The sequence below is a fragment of the Mastomys coucha genome, unplaced genomic scaffold, assembly GCF_008632895.1.
Source record: "Mastomys coucha isolate ucsf_1 unplaced genomic scaffold, UCSF_Mcou_1 pScaffold14, whole genome shotgun sequence".
Lineage (NCBI taxonomy): Eukaryota > Metazoa > Chordata > Mammalia > Rodentia > Muridae > Mastomys > Mastomys coucha.
The window spans coordinates 12,907,161-12,917,722 of record NW_022196896.1 but is presented as its reverse complement, the minus strand read 5'-3'; the positions used below and the strand labels follow the sequence as shown (position 1 = coordinate 12,917,722).

The following is a 10,562-nucleotide window of genomic DNA, read 5'->3' as shown; positions in this document are numbered from 1 at the left end:
ACCCTGACCCTGACCCTGACTGACCCTGACCCTGACCCTGACGCCTCTCCTGATCTCTTTCAACAACTTGCCTTCATCCCAGTTCCCTCTTCTGGATCTTAGTCACGTGTTTCACCAGTCCTTCATCTACAATGAGCTTAGCACTTTGGCTCTTACTAGGACTATCCTCTAACTCATATTTCCAACTTGAATATCCGGCAGAGAGCCTTTCACCTTTTAGTAGGTCAAAAGATCTCCATTTATATAATCAAACCCAGTCAGTGACTACAGCCTTAATTCCTCTCCCATAGAAGGACTGAACTAATCCTACAGTCAGATTTTTTTTCTTGGCAAAAAGTTTCTTTATACCTGTGCTTCAATGCAGTCCTCTGTGAGGGATGGGCTGATGCTGTGGGCCAAGCCTAGGGCTTTAACCATGCTACACATTCTATTACTAAGACAAATTCCCAGCCTGGGATAGTACAATTCTACTATACAGTTAACAAGATAACTGCTTTAATTTTATAATTATGTATACTATGTATATTCTATAACCTCGACTAGGTAACTAAGGACAAAGGGAATGAAAAGAGCAAAGAAAAGGTAAGGGCTTAAGTTTCCCTTTCATTGTTCTAGTTTCATGTTCTTCATCTATAAAATGAAAATAAGGCAGCACTTTATGAGGACAGTGTGCATCCAGCAGGAGGCTGATGCAAAGTAGCGTGTACACAGAAAGGGGCTCAATGCAACGCCTCTGGAAGCAATACGATGTGGGTTCTGAGTCCTACGGGAAGACATGAAATCTCCAGAGGATTCAGGACTTTGTTAAAACACCCTTCAGCCTCTTACAGTATTCTGTGATGTCATAATTACCTAATATCTTAGTAGAAAGTACGCTTCCAAAACCTACAATGCTCCCTTTTTTTATTTATTAAATATTTTCTTTATTTACATTCCAAATGATATCTCCTCTCCTAGTTTCCCCTCCAGGAAAAAAAAAAAAAAGCAACCCTGTTCCCTCCCCCCTGCTCACCAGCCCTTTCCCACATCCTGGCCCTGGCATTCCCCTACACTGGGGCATAGAACCTTCACAGGACCAAGGGCCTCTCTTCCCATTGATGACCGACTTGGCCATCGTCTACTATACATATGCTGGTGGAGCCATGAGTCCCCCCATGTGTACTCTTTGGTTGGTAGTTTAGTCCCTGGGAGCTCTGAGGGTACTAATTAGTTCATATTGTTGTTCCTCCTAAAGGGCTGCAAACCCTTCAGCTCCTTGGGTCCTTTCTCTAGCTCCTTCGTTGGGGACCCTGTGCTCAGTCCAAAGGATGGCTGTGAGCCTCTACTTCTCTATTAGTCGGACAGGCACTGGCAGAGCCTCTCAGGAGACAGCTATATCAGGCTCCTGTCAGCCAGCACTTTTGAGCAAGATTTTACTCTATTTCTGCAATGAGAAGTACAGAGACTGGTTCTGGGACCTCCCACAAATCCAAGGTGTGTGGCTGCTTGTCCCTTAGGCCATAGCGTTTGCATACAGCCTATACATGTCCTCTACAGATGTTAAATAACTCTAGAAAGTTCTAACACCTAGCACTAAACAGCATGTACCCAGCTGCTATGCTGGCGCTGACTAGTGAGAGCTGACAAGGGAAGGAAGCCTCTTATGTGAAGTACAGACACCATCACTGTTCCAAATACTTTTCATCTGCAGTTGGTTCCTGGGACCTGTGCAATTGGCCAATCCTGTTCAGCTGACTTTTTATATATACCTCTTAGCCCTGAATCAAGAAAAGAACAGGCCGGGAGCTTAAGACATTTCAAACTATAAATGTTTTTCTTTCAAACATATTCGAAATTTCCACCAATAAGAGGTTTTGGTTTTTTGAGACTGAGGTTCTCCGTGTAGCCTTGGCTGTCCTGAAACTCACTCTGTAGACCAGGCTGACCTCAAGGTTGGCTTCCTGCCTCTGCCTCCTGGGCTCAAGGGTGTGCACCACCACTGCCTGGCTAACATGAGTAGACGTTAAACTCTGCCTCTCTGAGGCATTACAGGGGATAGACTCAGGAAACCTCTGAAACAAACCTGGACCTGTTGACTTAAGAATGGATGCAGAAAGCTGGGTGTACAGTGGTGCACACATTTGATTTCAGCAGTCGGGAGACCAAGTAGATAAGTTCAAGGTCAACCTGCTCTACAGAGTGAGTTCCAGGTTATCCAGGGCTATGTAGAGAGACCCTCTCTCAAAAAAACCAAAACCAAACCAACCAACCAAACAAACAAACAAAGAATAGATGCAGAGCATTGACTAGAGTCCTTAAAATGTCTGTCACTTTCATGACAAATGTAGCAATTCACATCCCAGAACTGGATAGGACCTCAGTACTTAAAGACTGTGTGTGTACCAGGAGGACACAGATGGCCCAAATACATTTTTATGTGGTTCTCACAGATATTTCTCTTTAAATATATATTTACATAAATATATATGTATATGCAGGGATTTCTGCTTTCCTTGAAAATCTGGTACATTATTCTCACCTGGCTTTGACCTCTCCTTAATCCTGTCAACCCCCATGCCCCCACCAAAAAAAAAAATTTAATGAGAAAAACTTGGATTCATAAAAGGTCTCCCCAGCTCAGTGCCTCTGGCTACACCAGAGCGATGGTTTGGCTTTATAGTGACCGTGATGCTCCAGAAAGGCATTCCTGAGAAGTGCTTTCTACACCATGATGTCCACTGTTCTCCCTCATGGTGCACTCTGTGCTCTGTGAGTCTCACAAACCCCTTCGCCTATCACTCATCATTATTTGTCTTCCTCTTCCCCCGTGTCACTATGTCATTTGACAAAGCTCAAGATCTAAATTAAAGGAAGTCGGATGTTACCCTTACTTAACAAGAAGTAGGAAAACCAATATTAAAAGAAAGCAAAAGGAACTGTTGAATGCCGCTGGATCTTCACTAAGCTATTCTATTTGTAATGAGAGAATGGAATCAGCACAAAGTATAATTACTGCATTTCCGAAGTCTTCACGTTCACTCACACAACATCTGAGAGGAAAAGAGAAAGAAGAAAAATCAACCCTAATCAGTCCAGGTAGGAGAGACTCCTGTGAGGTCAGGTGTCTGGTGTCCTTCATGGGCCTCATTTTAGGAAAGGGTTCTTCCGTATTCCAGAAGAAAACAAAATTTTAACACGAGTGTTGTTCTAGGACAGAATGTCAGGGCAAGAACTTCATGTCTACCTATATCAACATATAAAAGGAGCTACAACTTCTAATCAATTAGGTTGGAAAGTGGAATTTCAAGAACGGGCTGCAGTGGACACAGAAATGTCAAACACTGTTTGTAGTGAGTGAATGTCATTTATACTGTTATCTTAGAAATTCACAACCACTGTTCCCCTTCTGGTCAATTTACAACAGAAGAGCTTCCCGGTATGGAAGCCACAATAAAAATCATCTGCTCTTACAGTTAATTTAATACTAGTGAAATGCAAAATAGAACTGGAAATAGAAGGAAAGGGCAGCTTCTAAATTGAATTTCTTTTAAGGTCACCAAAATGGTAGTAAATTATCATATAAGACACAATCCATTGAAAACCTCATCTGATGGGTCCTTAAAAAAAACACCGCATACGTATAGTACATTGTCACTTTCTTAAAGTTGAATGAAACCACTCTCTGAATACAAATTAACGACTGCCAAGTTGTCACAAGGTCCTCAATGCACATACTATTTTAAAAAAATCAAAATAAAAAGGATTTGAGAAGTCATCTCTTCCAATATGTGTCCCAAGGCTGATGTTTAAACACATCTCCTTGGCAACCAGGAAGCATAGTGCATACCGGGTTGGGGGAGGGGGTTGCAACTCTAGGTTGGAAGAATAAGTAACCGGAGTAGTAATTGCTCCCGCTAGACAGAGAAAACGCCAGCAGAGGCTGCAGCCTCTGAAACGCAACTCCAGGTCTCGCCGGGTCTGGTTCATCCGCAGCCTCCCACCCTCTCCCTTGGGTCTGCTGACACTAATTCCGAACCCGTCACAAGGAGAGAGACTGGCTTACCCGATGGAAGGGAGCAGTCTGCTGGGCTTAATACCCTAGGGGGCCGGCGGGCACCAGGCTCTCTGCGAGGCAAGGCGGCTCTGCTTTCCCCCTGGACCCTGGGGAAACTGCAGCCGCTCCGTGTGCCCTGCCGGGGCTGCAGCACTGATGATCGCGCGCTCTGGCGTGTGTGGATGCGAGCCGGTGTGCGCGCTAGGCAGCGCGCTCCCGAACTCCAACTGGTTGCGGGAGGGACGGGGGGGAGGGACGGGGATGGGTCGGCAGAAAGAGAAAGCCAGCCAGCCCCGCAGGTGGCCCGCTCTACGCTCTCAGCAGCCGGCCTCCAGCCGCCCCTCGCAGCCGCTCCGCCCTCCTGCCGGTGCGCGCTCCCGCGCCGCCGCGTTCCCCGGTGAGACGCGCGCTCCCCGGAAGTCCCCCCTCTCCGCGCTCCCGCACCCGAGCCGCTTGTCGCGGGTTACGCGCACAGCCTGCTACTCCCGCAGGCCTCTGCTGCTACTGTGGCCCAGACAGTAAATCCTGGTCCCAGCCCTCCTAGGGCTGGAAGTGTCTGAACCTGCAGGTGCCACCTTCCCTCCCACCCCCGGAGCGCGCTCCCATGTCCCTGACTCGGCTGACTTATTCAGAGGCACTAGCCTAGAATAGCCTGTTGTGGTCTTCTGAGAATTCTTGTTCAGGTACCTTTGAGGATAAGTGTGGAGCAACTTTGTAAGAAACCATAGCGTGCATAGGTAGACTGATGTCCCGAACCAGAGCAAAGAGGGAGTATTTGATTATCACTAATCAGCACTAAAACGTTGACACTGTTGTTGAATTACCAGGCTTGGCATAACTGTTGGGCACTGTGTCTTTCCTCTAAGCACGCAGAGAAACTCCCTTTTATGGACAATGAATAATTTTAATAATACTGCACCTCAGGATTGGAAACCTTGGTCTAACGTGAAGTCAAGAGTGGTAGACTAGAAATTGGAGAGAAATACTTAGTAGACATGAGTGAATTAAAATACTGAAAGACTTAAAACATATCCAGGAATTCCACAAAATGGAAAGGTTTATGTTCTCCCACACACTGGAACTAGCAGAGGGGCCTAGATCAATTTTTGAGTTCTTAACTCAGCCAGTGGTTGAACAATCATTTTCCACTTTTAGACCCACAAGAGTTTTAGATGTGTTTGGTCTTCTGAGACCTGCCTTTCTCCGAGCTTGAATCCCACACTTTTCATATTGGACTTCAGGATGCTGACTTAGCACTCCTAGACACCAGAGTATGTGCAGAGAAAAGTATTATACCTGACTGCAAAGAAGGGTACTGCTAGACTCTAGAATATTTCTTAAGCAACTGTTTTTTCATTTCATGCTGGAAGATCAAATGTGGAAGCATTTTGAACCTCAAAAGACTGACAGTGGCGTCAAGACATAAGCTGCTCTATCTTCAGCTTTAGCAGGTTTACTGACTGATATTGTCATTGTTTGGAAGGTCTTTTGTTTATGAAGTCATTTCCAGGAAAGCTAAACTTCCTAGTATTTGGGCTCTTAGAATCTTTGGTCTGCCTCTGCCTGCATGGCCCCTGAGCTGCAGATGCAGGAGCTGCGCTGTGCTGTATCCATTGAAGCTGAGGTTCCTTGATCTGTTAATCTATGCCTTGTGCTCAGTTATGTTTTCCTGTGATGGTCTTCATTTGCTGTAAAAAGATGCTTCTTGTTAAGGGGTATGCCTACACGTATTTGTAGACCTAAGGATAGTTTTAAACGCAGTTAAGGAATTATGCTGGCTTGGCAAAGAGGTAGTAGTAGATTATCTCCTAAGACCTGTGACCACACCAGCCTCAGGTAATTGGGTAGGTTTCTGGCACAGGCTTGCTTACTCAACCCCCCACTGCCTCCATGAATGCACCTTAAGTCCAACTAGACAGCTGTTGGTTGCTAACAGCGTGTGAGTGCTGGCTACTGTATGGGGTGTATATCTTGCCATGAGGATCATTGTGATTCATAGGCATTACATCTGGGTAGGACTATTAATTGCTTCCCTCCCTTGGAAGCTAGCAAAGGACTTTCTAATACTATCAAAGCTAGGACACGGAAAGGGGACTCAATGATAAGATCCAGTTCAAATCATCCAAGTCCCCTGTATGGTGCCTTCGGCAACCTCTAAGTGGCATCCAAGGGCAATAGCAATGTCTGTATCGTTGGGAATTAAGCATTCTTGCTAGCCCAGATAAAAGACACACAATCCAGGTATTTTATTTACAAGCTATAAGCCTAGATTGGGCGGGTTTGGGAGTTATTTTAACTTATATCCCAGCCATATGTCATTTGTTACTTGCTGTCTCTCTAGGCCATGTGTTTACGGTCCATCTCCTTTCATGGCAGCCTCCTTCTTGCTTGGTCTCCTTTCTTCTCTCCCTCTTCTCTCTACCCCTAGCCAGGTAACTGAAAAACCCATCTACCTCTATCCACTGCCTAATCACAGGCCTTAGCCTTTTATTGACCAATTGACTTGGGAAGCAAGGTTACATAGCATCATCTGGCATACATGAGAATCTCCTTGTCCCTGAAGAGCTCCTCCTCATCAAGGGGCAACCAGATCTTAGGTACAGACTTTAGCATTTGAATACAAACAGCATCAGAACAACTCCTACAGAAGCCACTTGGATTACCCTGACCAGTCACTTGAAGGGAAGGTTCTCATGCCTGATTCTAGAGGTTCTCTTAATGTATGGTTCTTATGGGGAGTATTGTCAGCCCAAGAGATATACCACTAAAGTCTAGGAGAGCTAGACAAAGAACTATAGGCAACTGATGACCACAGAAAGAAGAACTAAACTCTCCCAGGGATGAGCTCTCTAATTAGTTATCCTGTACAAAGTTGTCAGCCCAGAAAGCATATACGCATAAAAGACAAAAATAGACTCAGCATGTTACATTCATATATTTGAGCATATGTATTAGATGTATAATGATAATAATCAAAAAATGAGGCTATCAATTTGAGAGTGGGGAGCAACATGGAAGGTTGGAGGGAGGAAAAGCAAAGGAGGAGGTGGTATAATTATAGCTAAAGTAAAGTGTATTAAAATAATAATATATTTAAAAGGCAGTGTGCACACAATTGCCAAACATTGCAATAAGCATTTGAATGATGTGCCTTTTAATATCTTTTTTTAAAAAAATAAAGCACTCCCTTAAAAATCATAAAAATCATATTCCTCACCATAGGGACTATACTGACCACTTTAAACTAACTATAGTGACTAGAATATGTTTAGAATAAATAGAAAGTATCATTAAATATAACTAAATAGTGGAAGCAAGAGTAGATCACACATGCACAAGACTTTTGACCCAAAATTTGTCCTGTCTACAAGAAAATGCACAGGGAAAGATAAAACAGAGACTGAGGAAATGGCCAACCAATAACTGGCCTAACTGGGTGCTCGCCCATGGGCAAGCACCAATCCCTGACACTGTTAATGAATGTGCAGACAGGAGCCCAGCATAACTCTCCTGTGAGAGGTTCCACCCAACAACAGATGCAGAGACTCACAGTCAAACATTGGATGGAGCTCTAGAATCTTATAGAAAAGTTGAAGGATGGATTAGGGGGCCTGGAGGGGATAGGACTCCACAGAAAGACCAACAGAGTCAACTAACCACCAACCAAAGAGCATACCCAGGCTAGATCTATCCTCCCCCCCACACACACACATAATTGCACATATATAGCAGATGTGTAGCTCAGTCTTCATGCAGGTGCCCCAAGAACTGGAGCGGGGCCTGTCCCTAAGTCAGTTGCCTGCCTGTGGATCCTGTTCCCCTAAGCTGTCTGGCCTTAGTGGAAGAGGATGCACCTAGCCCTGCCGTGACTTGATGTGCCAGGGTGGGAAGAAAGCCAGGGGGGCCTCCACCCTCCTGGAGGAGAAGGGGCAGGGGAAAGGTGGAGGGACTGTATGAGTAGATGACCAGGGAAAGAGGGGCAGCCATCAGAATTTAAAAGGAAGAAAAGAAAGAAAGAAAGAAAGAAAGAAAGAAAGAAAGAAAGAAAGAAAGAAAGAAAAAAAGAAAGAAAGAAAGAGAGAGAGAGAGGGGGAGGGAGGAAGGGAGGAAGGAAAGAAAGAATAAAAAGGAAGAAAAGAATTTAGTCCTTTTCCTCATGCACCCCCTCTAGAAGCCATTAATTGTAGAGAGGCACACCTCACCATCCCCATAACACTTTTTAAGAGTTCTCTTCAGTGGCTTTCTGATACTTTTTTTCATGGGGAGGGGTAAGGATAAGGGTTGTCATGGTAGCCTTCCATGTCCCTCCCTCCCGACTGTGTATCTTCAGTCAAAATATCACAGTAAAAGCAGCCTCCTTGCTCTTCATAGTGATCAAGAACACAGATCACAGCCTCCTCACTGTTGCTGGCAACAGCTCAGGCCATGAACCAACTGCAAACCATGGACCAGAGCAGATCCTCAGAGGCAGCCTGGACAACAAGCATCATTATGGTCTCAGGTGGCAGTGCAGGCCACTGAAATCAGTGTGGCCCCTGGGGGCTCTGATAAAATGTTCTAGGTTTACATTTTCTCTGGCACCTAATGTCATTTACTGTTTTCAGGCCAATTTGGTGCCATCAACTAGACATACAATGGGGAATTGGAAAGTATTTTCATTATACTACTAACTAGGTACAAACAACACTCGAGAGGGAGTCTCAGTCATTAGGAAGGCAAGTAAGATCTTAAAATAAATTGTACATTTTCATATACCAGATTATCCAAGATTTAAAAAGATAGTATTATGCTTTGAATATAAAAATGTCCCCACGAGCTCATGTGTTAAAGACTTGGTCTCCAGCTGGTGGTGCTATTTCAGGAGGTTCTGGAAACTTCAGTAGATTGAGCAGAGCTGGATTTGGAAGGATTACTATCCTGGATTTGGAAGTGTCCATGAAGACTATCTTGTCCCAGGCATGGTTCTTCTTGCTGTTCTTGACTGTAGCAGGTGAGCAACTCTGCTCCTCCATATCCCACCCCATCATGCTTTGCCTCCCCAGAGCCCAGAAACAGCACAGCTGTTTCAGAGGACCGTGACCTCTGAACCCATGAGTCAAAAATAAAAATGAAATCCTTTCTCTGAGACATAGGGGCTGACAGTGTCTGAGAAGGCCAGAAAAGAGCCTTAGATTCCATGGAGCAAGAATTAACAGGCAATAGGGAGCCTCTGGATGTGGGCTCTAGAAACTAAATTCAGGTCTTCGACAAGAGAGGTGTGAACTCTTAACTACTGAGTCATCTCTCCCACCCCAGTCCTGCCTGTTTTAAATTGATTATGTTGAGTATTTTGTCATTGCAATCAGAAATTAACCAACAGCACAGCAACATACAATACTAAGGAAAATGTAGTTAAAGTTAACTCTTTGAATGTGAAAGTGGATATACATATTTTATAGGATGGTTTTCACACTTAAAAATATTTTTAAAGTGCATGTAACTTTGCCTCTATGAATAACTAAGGTTCCCTTAAGTAAAAGTACAAAGGCTTATGTAAGATACTCACCATCGCTTAACAAAATCAAGGATGAACATTACTCTCAGATATAAAGAAATAGAAGATGGTTAAGAATTAGAGCTCCACCACTGAGCAATGATGAGGAATAAAATGACTTACCTCAGGCCAGCTGTGTAAATAATAAATATATAGCTACAGAAAAAGAGTTATACACTATTGTCACAAGTATATCCGTACATTTTTTAAGTTAAAGTTGAATGGATGTAATGCAATCCAATGTTAAAAATATAATCAGTGTAAACATAAAAGATGGGAAAGAATAGAAGAGTTACATAAATAACTGTACTTTCATATCTTACTGGTTCAGAAAGAAGCAGGTGGATCTCAAACTTGTTTCAACCGGTCTCACATACATAAAGATAGTAGGACCTTCCCTGTTACAGGATTACTATTTGCATGGTGTAACTCTAATTCCCAGGCAATTTACAGGACCTATACTAATGGTAGATTTAGAAGGACACAGCCGCAGTGCACACTGGATGCCTCTCCTGCTGGAAGCTAACTCGTGGTAGAATATCAATGGGAAGGAACGGTCACATGTTCTCCCACACAGGGTACAGTTGTGCTAGACTGAATGAAGACTTGGTGCTTCATGCGATACAGCACAGTGCTCACAGTAGGGGATGGAATCTCTGATACCAGTGCTGCTCCTGTCCGAGGATTCTTGACTAGGGTCTTGGCCTGTCCCTACAGATCTTAGTCCTTTATGAAGTTGTTGTGTCTTCCTGTCATCCAGCACAAAGAAGCCTCTCCAATCTACTCAGTTAACACTTTGTTCACGCTCTCTTCCTGTGTTCATTTCCTCAACAGCTTGGTTTTCTGGGAACACAAGCCCAGTTTGGAATTCATAAGTCAAGAGGCAAGTGTAGTTTGTTTATTTGCTTCCTATGATCTTTTACTGACCAGCCCTCTTTGATATTGTTCTTCTACTGAGGCAAGTTTTTTTTGTTTTTTGTTTTTTTTTTTTTTTTT

General features: G+C 43.9%; 1 protein-coding gene across 3 annotated transcripts in view; it reads right to left on the bottom strand.

The window, feature by feature from the left end:
• The window catches only part of Klhl32 (kelch like family member 32), a 231,450-nt gene extending 227,033 nt beyond the window's left edge, over window positions 1–4,417 (bottom strand). For 2 of the 3 annotated variants that reach the window (XR_004117737.1, XM_031366485.1), the window contains exon 1: window positions 4,043–4,417. The gene's annotated coding sequence lies outside the window, so the exon portion shown is untranslated. Of the gene's footprint in view, window positions 1–2,992; window positions 3,030–4,042 lie in introns of all 3 variants that reach the window. The other variant, XM_031366486.1, reaches the window with a different exon arrangement.
• Between the last annotated feature and the right edge of the window lie 6,145 nt (window positions 4,418–10,562).